Below are 21,999 nucleotides of genomic sequence, written 5' to 3'. Positions count from 1 at the left end.
CTGCAGCTGGCCTGTAGTCCCGCCTCCTCGATTGTCTGCCAGGTCTTACTGTCAGGAAAATAAGACAGGAAGTGCCTTTCTCCACGTCTCAGTCTTCCTCTCAAACATGATAGTTTGACTTGAGCAGATCGTTCACGACGCTGGATGTTTAAAAGGAATGGGACGTGGCTGCTATCAGTTTTATTTAAACTCACAGTGCAGCTTTTTACTGTGGCAAAGGTTTGAGATGATGATGTTGGCCTGTGCGCAAGTAATCCCAGAGCTGCCCTAACGGTGCTTTCCTGAATAAGCTGGAAGTCATAAATTCCGAGTTTCCAGTCAGAAATTTTGTGGAACGCCACTCTCAGCAGACCAGCGTCGTTCCAATCCAAGATGGCGGCGCTGAATCTAAACGAAATGAAAACTGTAAACTCTCTGACTCATTAAAGATGTCACGTGCACAGCAGCGAGCAGGTTTGGTCCATGAATGTGTTTTGTTGTTAGTGATGCCCGAATGGCTCCACCTCGCCAAGCGCCAAAAGGAATTCTGTTTCCTGGATTTTTTTGGGAGACGCTAACGTGACATCACTCCCGAACTCTGACATCCGAGTTTGGAGGTACATAAGTGCTGACACACAGATTTTTAAACAGCCTACCTGCTGTTCAAAAAGACGAAGGGCTGTCTCTAAAGGAGGAGGAGGAGGTACTCAAAATGTTGACCTGAGGGTCCAGGATGAAATAAATAAGGACTTTGTTTTTTTTTTTTATGCACTGTGAGTCATGTGATCAGTCCAGTAGAATCCATATTTACTGCACAGCTGATTAGGTTTACCCTGTATACTCTAAATAAAAGTCAAACAGCTGTGTCCATTAAAAACAGCACAGACAAAAAGCCCACTGACACGGACGTGAGCACATCTGTTGCGTCAGGGCGCAGGTCTGACGCTGCGCTCTGCCTAATGTGACCGACACCAGTTTAGTGAAGAGCTGGGTGTCAAAGCCGGAGCCATTTCTAGAATATGATGCAGTGCTGCCTGCAGCAGCGTGTGTGTCACACACAGGGCTGATACCCGAACGCTGATGTATGGCTGATATGCTGCTCTGCTCTAAACGAGAGCTACATCGCCACAGGCGTGTTTTCAGCCTACAGGAGCTGCAAACACGTGCTCGTCTGTTCTCTTAAATATTACAAGCCGACGTGCATCTGCAGCCGTAACGATAACAGCAGCGCAGTATCAGCAGTGCGTTTTGTATCCGTTCGATACTGATGCAGATGTGGCTGCAGATCCGCAGCGTGACGGAGAAACTAATGAGGGCTTCTGTGAATGAACGCTGGCAGTTTACGAACTTGGACATGTGCGAGCGTAGACACATGCACGGGTGCGGAGCAGAGGAACATTAGACGGGGCATTAAAGTTTATGTGTGAGTGGAAACTGTGGGGTTGTTTTTGTTGTGTTTTTATAGGGTTGCAGTGGCCTTAGGTAAGAGCCAGAGAGAGCCTGCATTCCTCTGATCTTACACTGCTGTGTGTGTGTGTGTGCCCCTAAATGACCTGTTCAAGCCGCATGTATGACCTCTGAGGTTCGTAGCCCAGTGCTGTTTGTGTGTTTCTGGTGTGCGTGTTTAGTTTGTTTGTTCGTATGTGCAGCTTCAGACGTGCAGCTCTGCTACAGTAGTTTCTCAGTCGGTTGCTTTCTGCACGAACAGTCTGTGTTTCCAGCTGATGCTCTGGAGTCCTGCAGCGATTGGCAGGTTTTCTGCACCTAGTTTCTACCTGCAGCTCCGTGCAGGACCCTGCGCTATAAAACATAAAGTCAGAGTAACCGTGTCTCTGCTGAGGGTTTTTAAGTAAAGACAAAAAAATCTCTGACAGTGCTCAAGTATGGGATTGGCAGGAAGACGAATGCAGCTCACAAACACACCTCCTGAAAGGAAACGGAAAGGGTGTCGGATCAGTGGTGTGTAGGCATGATGATAATCTGTGCACCCACATGTTTCACCCAAGATAAGTAAAGTGACGACGTACACGGACCTGCTTTGATTTGGAACTTTTTCATCTGAGCTTTGTTGATTTATTGAAACGTGCAAACTGTGTGAAAATGCAGTATTTTTTACACCACTTGAACTTTGTTAGACAAGCCTGTCGAATCCTGTTAGTAAAGATTTTTATTTTTAAACCTGCCATTTTTGCTTTCGTGCTCCAGTTTCCTCAGATTTTTTTTAAGGACACTTAAATGCTAAGATGTGCCCTACCTCAGATTCAGAATCGCACACGGTTGTTCTGTAGTTTCATTTTTGTGACAATATAATTTTAAAAAACGGTTCTTTGCTAAGTTTTCTGTTATGCGTGGACATGACACCGTTTCATGCCTCGAGTCGGGCGCCTTTCTGTGGTTAAACGATTCCGTGGAAAATAGTCAGGACTGGACTGAAAATGGGTAGAAAAGCTGAAAATGTCCAAAAGAAAATGTTGAAGGAGCTCCACGAGGCCCGGAGAACTACTCCTCAAGACCACCTTTAAAAAAAGAAATGACACGAAAGGGGCGACTCAAGACTTTTGCACAGAAGTGTAGAATAAATATCACTCGAAAGTGGTTTAAATTCCCCCAGAAAAGTCAGAAGAAAGCTGTTTGACTGAGAGGAGACACAGATATTCACAGGTGTCTGAGCTGAGTAAGGAAAAGGAGGTAAAGCGAGCGGAAACAAAGGAACAGTCAGCGACGAGCGAACGAGGGAACAGGAGCAAACAGTCGATCTCCTGTTTAGATAAGCTCTATCTGCTGCCGAGGCCTGGCACGCTGCGTTCAACCACACCAGCCTGCGCTCTGCTTGCACAACTCGCACACACAAAAACATCCACACAACCAGGAGGATGGAAAGCTTTTTGGGTCAAAGTTCACTCTGCCCACGCTTCGTTGTTTGCTGCCATTGTTTTCAGATACACGCAGCTAGTCACGGCTTCATCTCGTAGCGACAAACGGATTACCCGTGCCCCTTCGAGGCCACCGCAGGTTAAACCCGTAACGGTGTTTCTAAATGGATCCGACTGCGTCATCTGAAATGACCTTGTGGTCCTCCTGACCAGAGTCGAATTCAGGTTGGACATCGCTCAGCAGCGGTGCTTTCAACTTTGTGACACAGGCGTCTAAAAACCAGTAAAAAGCTGTGAGAGAAGCAGCTGCAGCACTGTGCACGCAGGTGTTTTCACTGGTAGTAAAACAGTGTAGAGGGGATTTTAGCGTGTCGCTGTAGGCATGTGTAAGCTGTACGCTTTGTTCTTTGCAAAAGGGGGAAAAAGCCAATGTGAGGTTTCAGAGTTAACCAAGTTGGTGTCATTTTTCTGTTTGTGTGTGTTTATTGCCAGAGTGGTGTCCTGGCAACAGTGCACCAGGTATTTTTGTACTTAGAGACTTCAGAAGTTACTTTGCACATACAGATGAGAATGAGTACGAATGTTTGCTCATGTGTCACAGTGTTTCTTTTTAAAAAATGAGTGTGTTATATTGAATTCATGTGAAGTGTTTTGTGCACTGAGCATATGAGTGTCTGTGATGCTGTCTCAGCTGCAGCTCGTGGGCCTTTTCCTCTGATATTTCCATCAGTTTTACTTCTCATGCGATCAAATGAAGCCGGAGCGTCGGTCGGGACACGGTCCAGATCGGGGGGGCAAAATAAACAGAGCAAAGCAAACATGGCGGGGCCTTTCAAGTGTGGCTCCCAGGTACACGCACAAACACACACTCGAAAGCCACAAACACACTTTTGCCAAAGAGGTGAGCGGCCCAGTTACAGGCGGCTACAGAGAGACAGAAATGACGGTATTAAGGATGGAGGTGCTCAACCGAGCGCCGCTCGCCGGCCTTTGTGAAAGCGTCTCTGCCTGACTCTCCTCTCTGTCTCTCTCGATCCTTCTCAGCTGTTTTCAGTTGTTTCTAATGAAAGGTAAACGAAGGAGTTTTCCTGCAGCGGCTGTTCGTAATTAGCTATTAAAGTCAGTGACACGGAGACGACGTGGATACGAACACAAAGGGACCGAGTGTCAGTTCTGTTAAAAGCTTTAAGGGAACAAGGTGTGTGTGTTTTTTATCTATGTTTCAATGGTTTGTGTTGACACATGTAGAGTGTCAGTGGTGCATATCATTTCAGGTCATTATGGAGCTGTGCAGCAGAAAGCTGCTGCCCTGCTGGAGTATCAGTTTATAACCTTCCCGTGTGGATTCAATGCAAACTGTTACAACTCTTACGTGCGTTCAGATGCTTCGTTAAATCGGACGCGTCGCCGATCTGCGAAGCGACAACCTTTGCACATTTACTGAGTCACTGCTCTCAACACACAAGCCTCCATCTGGAGGAGGAGGCGAGTTGTTTGTCTTATATGCCTGCTGCGTTCCAGTCACCTGTCAAGCACACACACACACACACACACACACACACACACACGTTTGCTTTCCCTCTGTCAACAACAGTTGGGACGAGTGTACCACGAGGAGGGAAAAGAACAAATGTGTGGAGTAAATACCCGAAGGCCGTGTTTGTGTTAAAACTGTTTGGGAGATGCAACCAAATAATCAGTCAGGAGTCCCCCGGGCGACGTGAACTGTGACCCAGATGTTTTCTCCTCCTCTCCCTCACTGGAATTAGCTCGGCTGCCTGGAAGTGGTTAAATAAATAACTTGTACACAGTAAGACGAAGCAGAAAGTGGAGGATTTGCCTGCGCTTGTAACATACGGTGGTATTTGCGTAATGCGCTGTTTTATGCATCTTGACGAGCTCTAAATGGTTAATCTCAAACGCCGAGAGTTTCTGAAGGTTTCATTTATTTGCTTCACAGAAGATTACAGCCAAATGTCCAGTTTTCTAGACGCTCTCTTTAGTCCTGAGTCCCGACTCGCTGCGACTCCAATGATTAAACCGAAGATGGTGTTTTGTTCATCGCCAACGATAGGACACAAATAACAACCAGTTCTCGATTAAAGCACGACTGAGGCCGTCCTGATAGTGAAACAAATCAGAGCGCTTCGCACGTGTTCTCGTTTTTCTCTCGTTTGTTGCCATAGAAACGGGAACGCTTCTCTCCGACGCTCTCTGTTTGCGATAGTTAAAGCTTCCCCGTCGTGGCTTGCATTACATCAGTACACGCACTCACTCGCTGTAGTGATGGATTACCATTAATATCTTATAAGGGACAAAGAGTGCAAGAGGCAACACTAAGAGAGGAGGCAGAGGGAAGCACAGAGACAGACAGATGGGAGAGGTAGCAGTCGAGCTCCTGCTTTCCTCCCCGGCAGCTTGCATCCTTGTTAACAAATCCAAATTAACTTTGATAAGCTGGCATCAGTTCTGTATGTGCATGTGCAAGTGTGTGTGTGTGTGTGCACACTTCCCTCAGCCTCCATTTGTGCGTTCATGAGTACAGAGTAGTGCTAGCTGAGCACCCTGGGGGATCAGGAAAACTCCTCCCTCTCCTCTCTCTGCTTGCTCATCAATGGACTTGGACTTCCACATCCTGCTACACACACACACACACACACACACACACACACACACACACACACACACACACACACACACACTGTGTACTGGTACAATTCCCATAGACACATGCACAAAAAATACGTGGCTGCAGACTAAGCACACTGACACCGCTGCCCACGTCATGAGCCTGGCTGCTAGCAGAAATGGTAGTAGCTCATATAGTGAGGAGAGGGCGGGGCTTCTGAGGATACGAGCCTTCATGGCTACTGCTTTCTTGTTTTGTTTTTAAACTCACGTTTATCATTTGTTAAATCAGTGCAGCTGGAGACCAAGAAGGAACTTGACGTCATCTTTAAGGACAACAGTGGTTTATCCGCTTAATGTGTCACTCGAATGTGTTTCCCTGTGTAGGAAAGCCTGCTGGCAAGCAAACAGTTGTTGCAGCCTGCGCGTCTGAAGGGACTTCCTCATTACTTCCTGCCTTTGTCCTGAAGTACTTCCTACTGCTGTACAGCTCCGGGGAAAAGCTGGAGAATTGAAGGAAGGGTTATGTACTTGTGAGGGTGGTGGATGGAAAGGGAAGATCAGTCAAATGATCATAGCCCTGCAGAGAAATGCTGCATTTGCTGTGTTTTGGCCGATCAGGTGACAGCTGCTTCTAGCTCTGACATCAGAAACACATTTGTTAGTGAGTATTTTCTATTCTACGGTGGTCCTGAGGGGTCAAACGGCGAAAAAGGCTGCAAAAGCAAACAGATGATGAATATATCACAAATACATAAGTAGGAAAAAAAACGCATCGAAAGTGTTTTTGGGGAGATGCTAACATGCTAACAGTAAACGTGTGTCTGCAGTATTTCATAAATCATCATTGAGACTTGTACCGATGAACCTTCAGCCTCTTCAGTGTGTTTTGGTCTTTGGGTTTATGTCATCTGGTCCGTCACGTTAATGTGCCCCCAGAAACACTTCTGTTGTGCTCTGTGAGATTTTCTTTTCCGTTGTGTTTTGTCTGCTTTTTGCAGCACTTTTCTCTGCTTGCAGTTTGACCTTTCAGGGCCACCATCCATCCCCTCGCTCTGAGTTTTCACATCACTGCTAAATGTTCTGCCTTTAAACCCCAAACAGGTTCGCAGAGCTGGTCCAGAAAATGAGGCCACCCTCCTGACATCCTCACACACCATGTCTTCGTTCCAAATATCTAAAACTCACGTTGGCCGTCATAAATAGAACCGTATAAATACTGGCAGCAGTAAAACTCGCCGTGTTCAACAGTAGCCCGCCGTCATAGAGTTGTCCCAACGTGCTGACAGGTGACAAATATAACCGCAGTACATTGTAACAATTAACATGGCGCTGACATTTCCTTCTGCTCAGTGGAGGCTGCTTTGACCTTTAACCTTAAATGTCAAGTCAAGTTTATTTATAGAGCACATTTAAAAACAACCAAGGCTGACCAAAGTGCTGTACAGTAAATACAGATAAAAATACAATAGAACACAATTTTGTAATAACACCTCGCTGATAAAAATAAAATAAAAATATATAAAACAAATAAATTAAACCTTTCTAAAAGCCAATGAAAAGAGGTGAGTTTTAAGAGCGGTTTTAAAAGTTTCTAGGCTTTTGGAGAGTCTGACGTGAGGAGGTAAACTGTTCCACAGTCTGGGTGCAGCCACAGCAAACGCCCTCTCTCCCTTTGTCTTTAATTTATACCTGGGAACATCTAAAAGCATCAGGTCGGCTGACCTCAAAGATCTCCTGGGGCGATAAGTTCTAAGGAGTTCTGACAGGTAAGAAGGTGCAGTGCCATTTAAAACCTTAAAAGCCAGCAATAAGATTTTAAAATCAATCCTAAAGGCAACTGGGAGCCAGTGGAGAGAGCAGAGAACCGGAGTGATGTGGTCTCTTTTTTTTGAACCGGTCAACAGGCGAGCGGCAGCGTTCTGCACCAGTTGAAGGCGATGTAGACAGGAACGATCTAGGCCAGCATAGAGGGAATTGCAGTAGTCCAGCCGTGAAGTAATAAAAGCATGGACCACTCTTTCTAGATCGTTCCTGCAAAGGTAAGACTTGACTTTGGCTAAAATCCGCAAATGATAAAAAGATCCCTTAACTACAGAGCTAATTTGTTTATCAAGTTTAAAAGCATTGTCAAAAATAACTCCAAGACTCTTAATGGAAGAAGTGCAATCAGAGGTTAGGGGTCCCAAAAAGTCAAGAGAGAAGTTGGGATCTTTAGGAAGCCCAAACACAATGACTTCAGTTTTGCTTTCATTAAGGTGTAAGAAGTTAAGAGTCATCCAAGTCTTAATGTCAGACAAGCAGGAGAGTAGCGGCTGCAAAGAAACATTGCAGTTCAACCTCAGAGGGAGGTAGATTTGAATATCATCGGCAAAGATGTGGAAGGACACATTATGTTTACGGAGCACATCGCCCAGAGGGAGCAAGTACAGAATAAACAACAGGGGGCCTAGTATGGACCCCTGAGGTACGCCACAGGTTAAAGGAGCTCTAAATGTATTGGTACTAAATGATTGCTGAAACCAACTTTGTTCTGTTTTCATGCATTAGCGGTTTGCTTTTGATGCAACTTTGGAAAATTCTGATTGCAACGACCATGAGAGACGACTTTATTCATATTTATGTCTGAAGGACTTTTGTCCTTCTTTTACATTTTCCAGTCATGATGCAGCAGACATGTCAGGCTCATCTTTGGGTTTTGGACAGAAATGTACATTTGCTCAGTGTCAGTGAAACAGAGCTGAGGACAGAAACCAGGGTGACAGCAGTAAAGCACATGACAGGCTGCCCTGGTTGAAAAGAAATACATTTAGCGTTACTGCACCGACAAGACAAACGTGGTCATTTTGTTCTGCACTGCTTGGATACAAATACATGCAGAATTGCAGTTTTAATTCTCGTATTTCCAAACAGACGTGCAACATTAAATCTGAAGTATTTTTATATAATCGGGTCCTGATAACAGTCAGTTCCTCCCTACGCCATCGACGGCTTTCGAAGAAGTCCCGGGTTCCTCAGCCGCAGCAGATGCAGCACCTACCTGTACATTCATTAACTCGCTGTAAAAACAAACACTGCTGGCTTCAGTGGAGCATAGATCCTCTGTGTTCATGCATACGTGATCTGAGAAAGTCCTGCTAGGGGCTATTAGTGCGTGCTGCGTTTGCGGTACGTGATGGTTATGCTCTGTTAAGTACTTGGAATTTCATGTCTTGCTTTGAGGTGGTAGAGTGGCTCGACTGAAGGGGTCGGGTGAAATGTTTGGACATTCAAAATTCCCGAGTTTTTTTTTCTTTCTTTTATCACCTCCTTGGGAAAGTACCGTTTCCCACAGTTTGAGAACTCTGTTTGATAATAAATGCATGTGCCTTGATTCGCTGTAGCAAAAAAAAGAAACCTCAAAAGTCAGTGCTGGAAATGAAACTTTGTTTCTCCTAAGCTGAACTCGTTTGTCCTCATGTGACCTCGCCATCCTTGAAGTTCCTTCCAAACCCAACTCTTTCCACTTTGCTCTGTCCAGACTCGGATCAGTCACTTCTCATGTCCTTGGCCTTAAAGAAATGCCTCTTTCCTTTAAACTGTTTAACAGGTTTCTGTTAGGGCAGAAAAACCCAGAGTGTCCTTCAGAGTCCTGCCGTACCCAGGATGTGTTAAGTGTCTGTGAAGGGAGCATTGACGGTCAGCCTATTAAAGACCCCGGTCACTCAGGCTTGGAGACTATCAGCAGATAATTGGCAACAACTGGTCACAAATTAAAAATTTGTATTCCGCGACCGACAAGTGGCGAGTGGCTCCTAGAAGTGGCTGGCTGTTGCTAGGCGAAATAGGTTGCAAAGTGCGCCAAAAGCCTCTGATTGGTTGGTAGCAGATTGCTCTGTTCACCCACATTTTGCTTGTGGTTAGTGTTTGCACAGAAATCGACGTCTTCCACGCAAAGTGGAAACTTGAAGTGTGGTCAAACTGGTGCCTCCTCGCTGCACCCAACACGTTTCAAACGGGACAACTTTTATTTTGAAGGAGAACGTTTTCTGTTTCCTGTTCGTGTCATACTTTTCACGCTCGCTACAGCTAGTTGGCAAGTGTTTGCAGACACACCTTCTGTGCTACAGATTTCAACTGCAGGTGAGCAGCAACCTGCTAGCAACCAAAGCAAGCTGAAAGTGGTTTCCACCGTAAACCTCTTTGTGACCAGTTTCATCTGGTGACTGTCAGAAACCATCCGCCAGCTTTTCGTCAACTGTTTCCATAGTGACCCGGAGTTGCCGGAGGGTCACTGACCGGTCTCCCGGCCTGGGTGATTAGCAGTCAATCTGTCAGCAGCGTCCAGCAATGGTTTGCCAACCAGTCAAAGAAAACGCATTTTTCCCTGTCGACCGGTCGTTAGGCCTCTGTGTCTGAGGTCAAAGCTGACACTTCTGTAACTTCAGATGAGTTAGTAACTGCAGAGGAGGATCACTGGGAGACTTTGGGACCACCGAGGTTGGGGGTGAGCGTATATAGAGGCAACAACACGGACACATAAATGGGTTCATGAGCACACTGCAGTGTGACTCACAAAGACGGGAGGTGCCAGTGTGGAGCGGTGCACGCGTTCCCGGCCGCGGCGCTTAAATGCAGACACGCTGGAAAAAGTATTGTTGTTTTTTTGTCATCCTCCTCTTCACAACCACAGTGACTTCCTGCACTTTTCATATCTAAACTTAGTCATATTTTTCCAGGATGATTTATGAAGCAGTGTAAACTTCCTGATTTCACTGGCATCCTTATATTATTCAGATGAGCAGAGCTCCAGAGGAAGCTGTGCCATTAAAGGTTGTAGTAAAGTTTTCCATATTTAGAAACCCAGCAGCTCACCCAGTTTGCGGTGGCTTCATCACCCCTGCTCCGAGTACGTCGGCTGGCACGGGTCCAATGTGCAGACTTTCCTCTGGCCTGCACCTTCCACCACTTTTCTGTTGAGACTTGTAGCATCGGGAGCTCGTAGAGGCCGTCTGCCCGAGTCATCGCGTAACACGTCTGATAAGAAATGTTTACGCAGAAACAAAAGTGGGTGACACGCTTTAACGTTCACATGAATGCAACCTGTAAGATAAACTTCGGTGGCACCGGTGTTCGTGTCGTCACGCCGCGCTTTAGCGTTGGGCCTGCTTCCTTCGGACTTGTCAGTCCTGATGATGTCATACGGATCCGGTAGAATAAAAGTAGTCCTGTCCGTGAGGCTGCTTGGCGCCTTTTGTCATCTTTACTGCCAGCCTGATAGCTTGAACAGCAATATAAATTTGCTTTTCAAATATAACTACGCTTTGATAACCACGTGTCTTCTGTCGATAGCAGAGTGGTGACGGTAACAATGGCTGCTGCTGTCTCCCTGTTATCTCAGAAGTGCGAGCGGTTGCTGTCGTATGCATTGCACTTGACCGTCTCTCCTCGAGCTCTTGCTACACTCTGATGGCCCCTCTGCCCTCGAGACGAGTGAAAGCAGTGTCCAGATATCTGGTCTGTATAAGAGATAACAGCTGAGACGGAGCACTAAAGGAAAGCGGGGAGGATCATCAAGGACTCCAGTCACCCCAGCCATAAACTGTTCAGACTGCTTCCATCAGGAAGGAGGTTCTGCAGCATCCGGTCCCGTACCAGCAGACTGAGAGACAGCTTCTTCCATCAGGCCATCAGACTGCTGAACACGTCATAGACACCTCAGCTTCACTACTGGAACTTCAACATTATGCACTCCATACTGTATATAAATGCCACTTGTTTTGCACATATTCAACTCTGTATATTTTATATATTTTATTATTATTATTATTATTATTATTATTATTTATTTATTTTTTTACTATTTAATTTGTAAAAATGTGTATACACACACACACACACACACACACACACACGTAGGAAAATATTTAGTATACACATCCAGAAATGCATACACTATTATATATTGTACATATATTTATTAGTTTCAGGTTGGCCATTCTTGTATTTTGCTCGTTTGTGTTGTTGTGTTTGCACATCTCTGTTGCTTGTGGGGCTCGCACACAAGAATTTCACTCGCATGTGCTGTGCCAGTGTGCCTGCACATGTGATGTGACAATAAAAAGTGATTTGATTTGATTTAAAGAGGACAAAAATTTGTTTTTGCTTTCTCTCCATTTCTCTTCACTGCTTCTGATGCTCCACCTTATGGCCAGGATCCTCCCTCTGCACCTCCTCCCTTTTCCCTTTCTTCTCCTTTCTGTCCCCCGTTCTTTTACTTTGTACTCTCCCTCCTCTCTCCCTCTCCCCTCCCTCTCTCCTTGCACGCTGTGGTATGCAGACATGCAGGAATTTCTGGGCCTCAAAATGATAGACCAAACTTGTCAGCCCTGGCTCCTGTTACTAAAGATGGCTGCTTGGCAATGTGTTTGCCGGCGATTGGTGCGCGTCTGAGTTACTCCCCATGTGATTGGCTGTAACGTGTTTGTCCACAGTTCGTGTGTTGTTGGCAGAAGCAGTTTGCGAGCGCTCGGTGACTGAAAGCCTTTTCTTCTGCTTTCTCTGCGGCTCGGTTGCGTGTGTGATTTAGGATCACATGTGCTGCTGTGTGTTCTTGCACAGAGCATCTCACCGCTGGGTTTAGGTGTAGTGCAAAGGTCGTGTCAGTTATGCCTATAATAACATGACCCCATTGAGTTACTGCACAAAGATGAGAAAAATACTGGATTTTAGAAAAGTACATTTTTAGTTTTTGTGCAGTTCTATCAGCAAACACAGCGACGCACACGCATCATTTAGTCATCACTTAATGACATTCTCAAGATACATTTAACAGTAGTCTAACAAAATAAGAAAAGTTGTATTTATAAAGCACCTCAGAGCCACTGTGAGAGATAAAGTTGTGTTTTAGCAGCTTTTTAAGCCACAGATCTCTGAGTCGGTGGGAGGCAGATCAGAGTCCGCTGTGGCAAAATGCTGCGTCTCCAGTGGGTGTAAGCCTTGACCACCAGACCTCAGGGACCTGTGGGGATGATTGGACATGTAAAGCTCTAAAAGTCCAAACCAGCATCTTAAAGTGGGAGGCCAGTGTGAAGAGTTTGACCTGTCGTCATGTGTTGAGTTAAATCAACTAAAACAATGATACAAAATCTTGTTTCTTTTGTTTAGATGGCTGTGAAAAAACCTTGAGTCATGTTCAGGGATTTATTTAGATTAGATTAGATGAAACTTTATTAATCCCTCGGGTGGGTTCCTCCGGGAAATTCAGTTTCCAGTAGCAAAGCACCGAAAGAAGTTGCATGTTACAGATACATTAAGGGGAATGAGAGTAAGGATATAAGCATAAATACACCATATATACACATATACACATATATAGATACAGAATATACAATATGGATAAAATATGTCACACATATTTATGATGAAATGTGTGACAGCAGCAGCTTGTATACACTACTACCACCTAACATTGTGTGTTTGAGATTTAAGCTTTCACATTGACTGACTACAACTGCATGTGAGGCCTTCAGGAACATCTGTAGATTTCAGCTGCACATCTGCATGACACCGTGTTTACACATGCTATGAAATTTGGACACCCTGGAGAAAAGAGCGGCTGTCATGTCTTCTTATGTTGTAGTTTTGCTCTTATTGCCTCCAAAGTCAAACGTAAGCAAAAACCAGCTTTTCCACCATCTGTTGTGTTGCTGGATTAGTTATGTCAAAGCAGCAAAGCCACTTTTTAAACAGCCTCTGCACTTATATATACTGACGATGACATTGAGTAGTGCTCGTTGCTTGCTGCTTAATTTAGATTATGAACTAGTGAGCTAGTCTCTTACGATGAATGTGCGCGTATCACCCGCAGAGTGACGTCCGGCCCAGCTGATGTTTAGCGTGCTCTAGCCTCGTGAAGGCATTGTTGCGACTAAAAAAGGTTGTGCACTGTGGCGCTGCTCGCAGCCTGTCACTCATGCATGCTGCAGTGCGCCGCACACACCTGTGGTCTGCTGGTATTTTGGATGAAGAGCGATGCACCTGTGTTCCTGTGCGTGCACTGAGCCTGTATATCATCTGTCCTCGTGTGATTTGTGTCTTGACATGAACGGAGTGGAATGAGGATCTTTTTTTCCCCCGTGTGGAATTTGCCGTCATGTGCTGTCAGTTTCCCACTTTTAGTGTGTGATGTGTAGCAACATCTGACCAACAGACTCTGAGTTTAGGTTAATGAGAACCAGGTGGAACCAGTATTTCCAGCGTGTGGACAACAAGCATGTGATCCTGTAAATCATATCAATCATGAGCGAGGAGCGGCGCACATTAGCGGACACATGACAACAACAACACCGTCCGTCAGCGGGCCACGAGCCAGCGAATCCAGTACACAAACCACCATTTTGGAGCTGCTGTTTCCTCAGTGTGGCTGCTTCTAAAATAAGAAACCCAGGAGGGGAAAAGCTCTCCAGTGAATCCTTCTGTAGTTTATACTGCTGCTGTTTTTACACGATACACGGTGCTGGGATTGCAAAATGAGTGTGAAGTTCAAGCTGTTCCTTTGACAAATGGCTTTGCTTGTTTCCCACATAAAATATAAGCCCCCAGGAGGAATGCTGGGTTAAGTCGCCTTTATCGCCAAACATCTCTCTTCCTGCTGCCTGCCTCGACCAATAACAGCAGAGCGAGGGGGGGCTGGTTCCACTGAGCTCATGGGGGACAAGGATGCAAGTTTGCGAGCTGAGTTTTAATGTCCATGTGCAAATATGCGAGCAAGGCCAGAGCTGCGTCCCATTGGCTGTTTTTGTGCCTCTTTTACTCCCAGGAGGCAAGAAAGGGAACACTGAGGTACTGGGCCGGGGCTAGAAAGAGGGCGATGGTCGGCATTACCACAAAGGAGGTGGAAGCGTTGGGACGGGTTCCTGTTTGTCGGTTAAAGCAGAAAATAATCTGTTGCACCTGCGACAAATATTTTACCTCGTGAAACTTTGTACACTGGTTGTTTAATATTGAAGACGACGCTGCGTCAGTGGAGCAGCCTGCGACTGCATGGACGTCCACCAGCGTCCTTCTGAACATCGACGGTCCCTCTGATGCAGCTCGGAGTCTGTGCGCCTTCAAGGTCGCCTCTGCGGTTGCGACCCCTCTCGTTATTGGATAGCAGTGATGGATGTGGAGAACAGCTTGGATGACAAACTCAGCTCCTAGTTGTCTTCGACTGGACGTATGTCTGTAGGAGGCACTGTCTGGCGCTATACTGCACGTGCTGATTGAGACAGATGCTCTCGGCTCTTTGTCTCACGTATACCGCTGACGGAGATAAATGAGTCAGTAGCTACGACACATGGAGCGTCTCGCCAGTTCAAGATGATCGTATCTGCATGGTGGCTGTTTGTTTGATCTTCAGGAGAAATACTGAAATTGATCTTTATTGGAGTTGAAATAATTTTGACATTTTGCGTTTTTTTTTACAGGGTAAAGTTGATTTAATTTGACTGAATCTTATAATAACACTAATAATTATGTTTCCTATTTTCATTAAAGCCTTTATGGCTGAATTGTAAAGCAAACCAAACTGATGTTAGTTCAGCTACCAGCTGAACTGATTCATGTCAACATTAAGTTTCAGCTCATTGTAAATCTTTTTACTCTTGTTTTAGAGCCAGCTCCCATTTCTTAGTATTTTGCGTCAGAGGAGCCAGACTTTCACGAGGGTTTTATAAAGTTTTTCTTTGTACGTCGGCTGCTTTTCCATTCATGTTCAGTCTAGTCCTTGTACCTGACCGTTTTCATAGAAATGCTTATGCACTCGCTTATGAATCTCTCAAGCATAAAAAGACACCCAACCTAAGCAATGAACCAGTGTTGTGTCTGCACACAACCGATAATTTAGCAAAGAACCGGTTTTTAATTGTACGCAAATAATTTGTTCCATTTCTGCCAAAGACAACAGTTTAAAAGACATAAAGCAATGTTTTTGCACTAAGCATATCTCAGATTCAAGGAAGCAGCACAAATGAAGGGCAGAAGAGTATCTGAAGGTCACAGGAAAAACATCCAGCATCAGAAATGTGCTACGAGGAAGGGCGGCACCATTGTTAACGCAGTAAAACAGACAAACCTGGATCAAAAATAAGTAAATAAATCAGCCATGACCTCCACATTACTGAAGCAGTGTGAGATCATCTCGACAGAGACGAGAACAAAAAGGCGGCCAACATCCAACAAAGAGCTCTGAACGTCCTCTCACAGAAAGGCAAAGAGCGCTCGTCTCACAGAGTTCACGCTTATATCCTGTCTTTACATGCAGGTTTGAATAAGTGGCTGCACCTATCTTCTATTTTCCTAGTAAAATATAAAGAAATGAGCACCGGCGTTCTGGTCTCACAGTTCTGTGTACGGCGAGGATGATACAGGACGGTCTCCTCTGTGTTACGTTTGGTCAGCCTGTCGACAGGTGAACTTGGCCGCGGCTGCTGATGTCATCGGTCAGCGGCACCTGTTTACTGTCTCCCCTCGACCGCTCAGACGCTCCCCTCTGTGCTGATTTAATTTAGTCCTCATTCTACTTTTTACTGTTTACCTCCGCCTGTCCAATGTTCTGCGGCGGAGAATCACATCTGTTGTACAGCGGCGTTGTGGTGTCGAAGCGAGTATCATATTTAGAAGCTGGCCGCAGAAGCTCGGGTTTTACTGCAGACTAAAAACTCATTGAACACTTTGTTCTTGCTTATTTTGTTACGCCGCGAGCAGCCAAGCGAGCTGCGTGCTTCGCGAAGCTCGTCGCTCACGTTTTTCCCATCGCTCCCCGGCGACGGGCGCTGGAGCGGTTTATATAAAAAGTGCACTTCCACAAACTTCTCCCCGCGCATCACATGCGAACGTTCTTCCTCCCGCTCACACACGGATCTGCACACCAGCAGCATTTCTTAGAATAACAGCGGTGCAGCAGCCAGCGGAGCTGCAGGGCGCCGGGCTCCTCTGTTTGCTCTCATCGTGTTTGTTTTGGCAGCAGCTCGAGAGAAAATTCTTGTCTTTCATTGTTTGCTACGTTTGTGTGTAAATCTGCTTCGTGGTTCAGTTACTCTAATGTGTGATGTTACGCTCACACCTCCACTTAGGAGCGTGATGTTGTTCACGCCGCTGGCCTTGGTGCGGTATATTCTGAGCCAGTTGGGGCTCGAGGATCGTTGGTTGGATGGAGTCTGGCTGAAGTACGTAAGCTGTCGTTTTCAGTCTGTCACAGGGAAAAGACAGAGCCGAGTTTAGGAGCTCAAGCGTGGACTCTGGTGCTTATTTCTTAGAAATGCTCTCGCTGTATGACTGCAACGTGCCGTGTTATAATAATAGGATCCTGTGAAGCACGTTCCTTACACTGAATACAGTGTTTGCCATTCGGGTCTCTCAGCATTCAGCACGATGAGAGGATGGAAACCAGTAAAGTAGTCGGTGTACACTGGAACACGAGGCTGCAGTAACATTGAGGTCAAATCCATGCTTGAGTGAGACTCGCTGGGATAAACAGGCTGCTGTTGCCTCAGAAATTAGGCCCAGTTCACCAGTTTGTGCTACAGAGAAATAAACTGGTGTGTTTAAACTGCAGTGTTGAGTTTTCAGAGCGTTTTCGTCTCTTGGTAACAACAGGCATAAATAACAATGTCAGCTCGGCTTCTCCCTGTTTACCTCTGGCTGCTGTGTTTCTCTGTGCACCACCCACACACCCACCCACTCACTCCCACTGACGGTTGGAGGGGGCCTCTGCTGACAACACCTGCACCTCCAAGGATGAGCAGGGCCTCTTCAGCCCCCCCCCCCCCCCCCCCCCCCCCGTGTTGTATGTGCTGTGTTCTTTATTCTTTTGTCCTTCACGCTGGTATGAATTATTATTTCTGTGCACGCACACACGCACACACGTATGGTGTTATGACACAAACAGGTACTCCTTTGTGGTTGGATGGTTCTCCTCCAGAAGTCGCCTGCTGGGAAAATCCCTCAGCTTGATTTTGTTCCCCCAGCCCAGGCCCCTGAAGGGACACCATGTGCCTCAGTCTGGCTTAAGATCCACGTTAGGCCCAGACTGCAGCTATAAGAGAGGCGAGCACCTCCAGTGTTGTTGGAATAAAGTCGTAGACGAATTAAAGAGCTCGTTTGCAGGTGTCCAACACGCACATGTAGATTTGTACCAATCTGGAGTTTAAAACACTTTCTGTCATTTCCAAAGACTCACTTATTTTGATTGTGCAACTCTTATTTCACTCTGATTTTACAGAAGAGAGGATACCGTGTCCTTTATTTATTAGAGGTGGGAATCACCAAACATCCCACGATACGATATTATCACAATACTTAACGCACGATACGATATTATTGCAATTTTTTTAAATATTTTGCGATATTCAGATTCTGTCCATAAAGGTAAACTTCATCAATATTAATTTTATCTAATATCAAAGTCTCACACTCAGTCTTTCTCTCATCTCAGTTTTATTGTTGACAAACTGAACGGTTTGTATTACAGTCTAGTCCAACTTAACTGAAACCATCTGGTACAATTACAGCTATTCTGAACTATGCAATATGAAAACTATGCAGCCCCTTCAGCAACTGAAGAATTTGAAAGTAAATTAAAACAAAATATAATTTTACATTAAATAAAAAAGTTTTAAACGTAATTAAAATAAAACATGTCTTAAATTAAAATAAGTAAACTGTCATGTTTATTTCTGCCAAAAAAAAGTTAAACACATTTGACAGTGTCAGGATTGTTGCTCAGAAAAAGGATCAACATGCTCTGAAGTCAGAGCACAAAAACCTTTTTCTGTAACAAAATATCGATTTGTGCCGTCCCTGTATCGATACATTATTAGCAAACAAAATATCACGATGCTACACAGTATCGATTTTTTCCCCACCCCTATTATTTATGACATGAAAGTGGGCCATAAACATGAAGATGTTTGTTTTTTGGATACTTTGAGGGAATATTGAAACGCAGAATTCAGGATTACTCAGTTCAGACTCACATTTGCAGAAATTAAAGGTTTTGTTTCTTTGTCTTCTGCTGCCAACGGTGAAAAAGCAGCTTCGGCAGGTTTCCTGACAGAAACGGTGAGGGTGGCACTAACCTGGACTTCCTGTCACGTACTTTGAAGCAGATATATGACGGGCTTCAATATTTCATGTAGTGCTCTTTACAAATAATGTTTTTACGCTAAAGCAAAGTTTTATTTGTTTTGCTAATTTGTTCAAACAGCTGTGTTGATACTTCTGAGGGCGTTTACTTAGATAACAGCTCGTAAACCAGAGTGAGTGAATGTATTAATTATAGTTTTCAGGTGTCCATATAAATGCAAGAACATGTTTGTTGGTAATATTTTAGATATTTTAAATAGACCATAAATGTATTTGATTTTGATTTAAGCTGCAAAACAGAAAAGCAAAGAGTCACGAATCATCGTAATGACTCTGTAAGTGAATAACATGTCGGCTAGGGCTGCCACAAACGATTATTTTGATAGTCGATTAGTCACCCATTATTTTTGCAATTAGTCGACTAATCAGATCATCATCCATTGGACGTACAGCTTATTGCACCAGCAGCATCTGCTCTTATATAACTATCATTAGCTTACAGCTTTAAGTGTTTAAGGTCTGTGCTAACTAAAAATAAAGACAAGATGATAGTTTATTAAATTTTAATGAAATTTGCAGATTGTTTCGGTGAAGTTTAATAAACTCCTTGCTATCTAAAATATAACAGGACACCGGAGTAAATTCTTGAGCATCTCACACTTCTGATAATCAGCTGTCTGCTTGAAGTTTATTTAGCTGTGCAAAAACTATAACTTTAATCTCAGCCAAACCGATTTACTCAGGAACAAATAAAATACTAAAGAAAGCCAAACAATAACATTTTTAAGTTATCTAAGTGACTCATATGTCATGTTTAACCTGAGTAGCGAAAGATGGTGGTGGGTTTGAAAAAGATTTGCCGGAGTCCGGTGTTCTCACGGCTCTAGTTAGCCTAGCCCCCGGCTAACTATCGAGCTAGTGGGTAACAGACATCTCCGAAAACGTCGGAGCGCTTTTGAAAATATGTGGTGTCCTGATAAACTGAGCAGATATTTGAGGTTTACACAGCTACATTCTCGCCTGAAAATATGTTAAACGTTTATTTTGTGACCCAGAAAGAATAATAAGAGTAACATTAAAACTAACTAGCTGCCACCATTGTTGGAAACTAAGCTGGGCTGCGCTATGAATTCTGGGACACAGCTTCTTCTTCTTCGGGGTTTAACGGCAGCTGGCATCCTTGGACATGCAGTGCTGCCATCTTCTGTTTCAGTCCGTTATTACACTCTTAAATCCTGCTACTTATTCCTGCGTCTTTTGTGATCTTACAAAGCTTCAAACGATGCGTCGACTATTAAATCAGTCGTGACTAGTCGACTAATCGTGGCAGCCCTAATGTCGGCTACTTAATCTTGCTTTTGAGGAGACGCCCCACAAATTCGAGGAGAGGAAAACGAGTCTGGGGGAGGGGACGCAGTCCTGCCGCTCTGTGCTGGTAAATCCACGTGGTTTGGTTGTCGTACTTCGCTAAGTGTTTCCCCCACAGTGGCCGCGTGCCTGCACCGCCTGCTCGACCCCTCGCACCCCAGGCTTTTTTCTGGATCTTTCCTTTCAGCGCGTTTTCCTCCCTTTGAGCTTCACCCTTCCGCCTCGCCCTCCACCTTCCGTTCACCCGTCGCCTCTCCCGTGTGTCCGTATCGCTGCGTGCATTTCGCGCAGGCTGCATTGGCCTCTGCTTTTCCTTCCTGGCGCTTGTCAGCGCCGTCGTCATGCCAGGGCACAGGGAGTCAGATCAGATCTTATTCTAGCGCGTCCATATCACTCTAGGTGCTGCTGCATGATACGCGTGGCTCCTGGTAAGCTGTAGTGATGCATCTCCTCCCCTCCATATGTAAAGCTTGTCGTTATAGGCATGCACACGCGTGTAATCCCCCAGTTCTCTGTTTGGCAGTTAATTGTGTGCTTATGGCAACTCTCTTCATTCTGGCAGTTATTGAAACTAAGATTTTAATTAGGGGAGGTTTCAGAGCGGCGTGCGCTGCATTAATGTTGAAGTGGTGGATCGGCGAGCAGTAAGTTATCATCCCAGTCAGCTGACGTTAGGGTCCTGTTGAACATGTAAACTCTGTGGTATGCGTTTTATTCCTGTTCACACAGGAACGGGATGTTTTTGGGACACTTGGATTTAGTTGAACCGTTTGTTGGTCACCTGATGGCACAGCTTGTTCCCAGAGATGTAGCCGGTAGTTCGAATCCCGTCAGTGCACGTCCAACGCTCTTTTCCAGTCGCAGTTATCTCGACTCGACCGTGCTAGGTTTTTGAGGTTTGAAGCGAGATGACTTGGGCCAAAAATGTGACATCAGCAGCCTGAGTGACGTGGTAGGATGAGTCACGAGAGCGACTCCTTCACAAGACTCAAATCCGCCATTTTTTGAAACCTGGCAACAAGGGTAACGGCTGCACCTAAATCAACACCGTGCAGACGTTTACAAGCCGGCGTAGCATCGCCTCCATCGTTGGCTTCTGTTTGTGTCGCATAGAAATGACATCACGGCCGCCGCTCACAGTGAGGTGGGACTGGAGCAGAGTCGGTGCTGGTGGGAGAGACGCATTTCTCTCCTGGTGGATTCAGTCCTGAGGTTTGACTGGTGTCATCAGCACTTCCAGTTCAGGACAAAAGAAAAAGGGGAACGTGATGAAACGCCAGAGTACGGGATGTCTCGATATTTCCCAAAGTCTTCTGATCCATGTGAGTCTGAGTCACTGTTGTGATTATGACTAACACCCTCCATGATGAGCCACACCGGCCCCCGGAGACACCATGGTCGGGTGTCTCAGCTGTTTTCATTGGCTGCTCGCTGCGCTGATGGAAAGATGGCTCTCGCCGTTTGATAACCACAGCTTTATTTTTCCTTGGGAAAAATGTTCTAATCTGTATATGTTACAGTTTTTAACCAGGTACGTTTCAGGTCGGTGGCTGCTCTCTACACACCGTTGTGCACCTGATCTTATTTACTGTCAGCCTGTTACGTTACAAAGATTTGTGCCCTTTATCGAATGTAATTCTTCCAGACTTTAGTCAAGCAGCAACAGCACCACCATTGTTGTGTCGGGTCAGGGGTTAAAGGGCACGAAGGAAGGGTCTGTTTTCTTCCAACAAAGGAATGTCATTAGAACATGTTTGCAACACGTGAGCCGTGTGCTGTGTTTTCAGTTTGGGAATGTGACAGGCCTGTTTCTCCGAGTCGTGATGAAGAGTTTCCCTCCTTCCTCCCAGACTAAAAGGTTCTTCCTGAGGCCCTGTGGGAAGCGAGTGGAAGGAGGAGACGGGCAGAATGGGAGTCTTCCGATTTTTGTAAAAAGAGCAGAGGGGGCATGTTTTTAACTGAGAGCTCTTCAACTTTAGCTGTTTTGGTTTTTTGCCGCCTATATTTTTCCATCTGTCGGAACGAAGCGTTCCCTTGAAATTCC

General features: G+C 45.3%; 1 protein-coding gene across 1 annotated transcript in view; it reads left to right on the top strand.

The window, feature by feature from the left end:
* insrb (insulin receptor b) overlaps positions 1 to 21,999 on the top strand; it is a 77,100-nt gene that overhangs the window by 23,098 nt on the left and 32,003 nt on the right. The window lies entirely within an intron of this gene.

The sequence above is a fragment of the Mchenga conophoros genome, linkage group LG23 (genome assembly GCF_057382185.1).
Source record: "Mchenga conophoros isolate Kocher_MC1m ecotype Shallow Benthic linkage group LG23, M_conophoros_male_GT1.1, whole genome shotgun sequence".
NCBI classification, from domain to species: Eukaryota; Metazoa; Chordata; class Actinopteri; order Cichliformes; family Cichlidae; genus Mchenga; species Mchenga conophoros.
This window is presented reverse-complemented; position numbering and strand designations above follow the sequence as displayed.